The sequence below is a fragment of the Physcomitrium patens genome, chromosome 6, assembly GCF_059467195.1.
Source record: "Physcomitrium patens ecotype Gransden chromosome 6, ASM5946719v1, whole genome shotgun sequence".
Classification (NCBI taxonomy): domain Eukaryota; kingdom Viridiplantae; phylum Streptophyta; class Bryopsida; order Funariales; family Funariaceae; genus Physcomitrium; species Physcomitrium patens.
Window position 1 is genome coordinate 1,407,501 of NC_143415.1, and position 3,985 is coordinate 1,411,485.

Consider the following 3,985-nt stretch of genomic DNA (forward strand, 5'->3'; position numbering starts at 1 on the left):
TATAAAATATTAGAATTTAAGTACTTTTTTTTATTTCATATTGTTGCAATTAGATTAATAAGGTATAATAAATGTTTTTAGTAGAAATAGTTTGAAACTCATTATTCATCTTATATCACTATACTACCAAGTATACAAACACCTTTGTTCATAAAATTAATTTATATATATATATATATATATATATATATATATATATTATTTATGTATTATATTTATTTGCATGTCAATTAAAAAAATATATATATATATCAGTTTATTAAATACCAATAAAAACTACCACATACGTTTTGTATTCAATTTATAATGTGTTAATTTGCACGGCTGTAATAATTTTTTTTGTCTCAAATATTAATATTTTGAACTAAAGTAAGTATTCTGAATTACGTAAATACAGTTTTTAGATGAGATATCTAAAGAAATATTATGAATAAATTATATATTTTATGGATCTTATTAAAATAAAAATTTCAAAAATATTCTTATTTTTCTGACTTTGACTACACCAATATTAATTTTATGATTTCTATAATGACATTTATAAAAAAAATATTACTTTAATATTTTAATTTTATTCATTTGTGTGAAAGGTGTTTAAAACCATCTATTTCATAGAAGTCTATACCATCTAAAATTTGATTTAAATAAATACAATACACAAGATTTGATACAAAATAAAAATGTTTAACTAGAACTTAGAAACCTTAATTGTCTTTGTCAGTGAGCAATAACTGATATCAACAATTCTTAGTGTTGGTCATATTTGGATCAAATTTAAAAGCAACAAAGATAAAATGGAACAACTACAGACCTCACAAAACTTTACCCAAAATAAACTATACACTGCACACAGTTGCTTAATTGTTTTTATAATTTTATGTTTATCTCATTATTTTATAATACGAAGGTATAGAATTTGTACAGATGTTGATTTATTTAATTGTTGTTGTATCAGTTAAGAATGATATTTTACTATTTTTAAATATACTATTAATTTTTAAGTTTATGATGCATGTTAATCTCAAAATAATATTACTATTAAAAAAATAAATCCACTTCAGTAGGAAATTTTGAAAAATAAAAATAAAAATAAATGCTATGCAGTTCTGTCCTCCCACAAACTCAAAAGTAGTACAATTGCAATAGCAGTGGGACATGATATTGTGAGCAACATTTAACCAAAATCGAACTGCTGTTCAATAAGATTTTGTTGAAATAAACATCGAAATAAAATGAAAATTAGGCGAAATGGTGCAAAGCAAACAGATCCAGGTAAAATATTTGGAAATAAATTCATTCTCAACACGGTCTCCGTAACCCTGGAATCATCGGAAAGCCCATGTCAGAGAAAGAAAGTTGTTCACGGAAAGAAAAGTAGTCTCCGGAAATAAAGTCGGCGTTCAGAAGGAATAGATTGGACCAGAAAGAGAAGCGGTGAGGAGAAAGAAGGCAGGGAAAGGAAGAGGCGCCGAGGTGGAAAGAAGAGCGAGCGAGAGCAAGAGCAAGCGTGGAAGCCAGTTGTGAGAATATCAAAGCTTTTTTCCTGGGTTTCCCCGTCCTCCGGTCGCTGCTCGAGGGGTTGTAGCTTCACTGCCACATTTCTTTTAGCTATGGAGGGCACCCCTCGTAGAATTGTGTCGCACAAACTTCACTGCTCAATTGACTGGCTCCGCCATTGTAAGCCGTCGGATCGTAGCTGCCGCTCAGATACAATCTCAACCGCTGATCGGATTTATCGGATCGTAGGCGAACCAGAAGGGCGGGCAGGTTGGAGGGCGGGCAGGTTGAAGGATGGGCAGGTTGGAGGGCGGGCAGGTTGAAGGGTGGGCAGGTTGGAAACTCAGAACCCATTCCTCATGGGGCCCATGCTGATCCACATTGACATGGGTGCTGAAGTTTGTGTAATATAAAAACATAATTTTTTGTAAAATATTGAAATTACACAACATACATTTTATTTTCCTAAGAATTTTTTTAAAAAAATATATATATATATATATATTTACTTATATTTATTTGTAGATAATGTTTTACAAAATATAATTTTGAATTAGTAATTTTTGTACATTCTCTTAATGAAAAAATATTCTTGTAAATGTATAAAGGTGGTTCTAGCAATATTAGAGTTCTGAAAATAGAATAATTCTTAATATGAAAATTTAAATTTAATAATTAATAAATTTATTATTTGGAAGAATTAATTGAATAAATATTGTGAAATGTGAAAACTAACATTATATACAGTAATGAAAGTTATAAATTATTTCCAAAAGACAACTGAAAACGAAATGAAGTATACCTCACAACTTGAATAATGTTATGATTTCTAATACAATAAGATATGTGCAGAAGGAATTCCATGTGTTTTCAAAAGAATAGAAAGATAGCATGATGGTGATATGTATTGTGAGGTCAAGGGGCTGGCTCTCTCTCACTCCCACATTTCATCTTACTGGGCTGTGGAGGCCACATCAGGATTGTACACATGGACCCATTTTGGTACGCACTGACATTCCTTTTCAATATTTCTCTTTACTTTCATCTTCACTTGTTCCCATGTATCTTATTCTTGCCCTATTTCTTTTCTTTTCTTTTTGCAATTCCAGTGCTGATTTGCTTATTTAGGTTGTAAAATACATTCTCAGACAAAAAAACATAGTTGAAAAATGTGATTGATATCACATATTATAAGCAAGAGACTAAGAATTTAGGATTGACTTGGATATATATATATATATAAGAGACTTCTAAGATAGCTGGAATTGATGAAGATGAGCAATAAACTAGGTTTTCTTCTACATTTACTAACAACGGTTTACTATGGCTAAGACAATATATTATAACAGCCTCTTGTACTACAAAATTGTTGGTAGCAAAAGAATTCTTCTAATGTGGGATGCGAGACAAGAGTGAGATATTGAATGAGGCAGATTTTCAACGAACGTTAAATGGTATAGAAAGAAGAGCAGTTAATGACCCGTAATGTGGAGATTGACTATGGAATTGCCCTCGTACAGGGTGATGAAAGGCATCCATATCTTTGAGGAGTGTAAAACTAGTTCCCTTCTCAACCTTGAGAAAGCTTGTGAGGAGGTGTTGCTCTTGCACGGAATCCTTGACGAGATATTCTGGTCAAGTATTTGGCCACATGTTGCTTTTGGTGATGATCTTGAAAGGATTAGGACGACAATGCCCAGTATATGCTAATGCTGCAGACATTGGGTTTTGCTAATTGAAGTAACATTCTCTGTTTCTATCAGGTCAATCATTCTCATGTACACTCAGATAGTAGAAGTTCTAGAAGAACTACAGATCTTGCGGATTGAGATTTTGATGCTTAGACCCATGAGTATTTGTTACATAGGAGCTACAAAATTAATAGATTATTAATAAACTAATCTATTCTTCTGTTTTACTATGACTAAGATAATCTATTTTAATACAAATATCATTGATTCCTTGGCCAAGGTCAGCCACTCCTCCAAGTTTTATGTGTTTCCAATAGATTTTGGATCTTTATGGTAAATGTTCAGATAATTATTTATGTTGTTTTAGTGTTAGTTGTGAGGCATGATTTGGGAGGATTTAGAGGTGACTATCATGCATGCCATAAGCTTTGATTGCAGTTTTGCAGTTGATATTATTCTTTTTGCTTCAAGTATTACACCATTGACTACTTAAAGATATTCTTGATTGTTTATATCAACCAATCAAAAGTCCAAATACAATAGATTTGTTTTAGATGCTCAGAATACACAAAGTTATAGCACATTCAATAAACACCATATATAATTCAATTAAGTGCTACATATACCTAAGAAAGGTTGGATTATACATATAAGTGGAATATCAAACTTGCAGCTCCATCCTATTGGAAATCAAGGTCTACAACTTGGACAATTGTGCAACTACCTAATATTATAAACAACTACAAAACTACATCTGATTTTTATCAAAGAAGACCTTGTTGACGCACAAAACCATA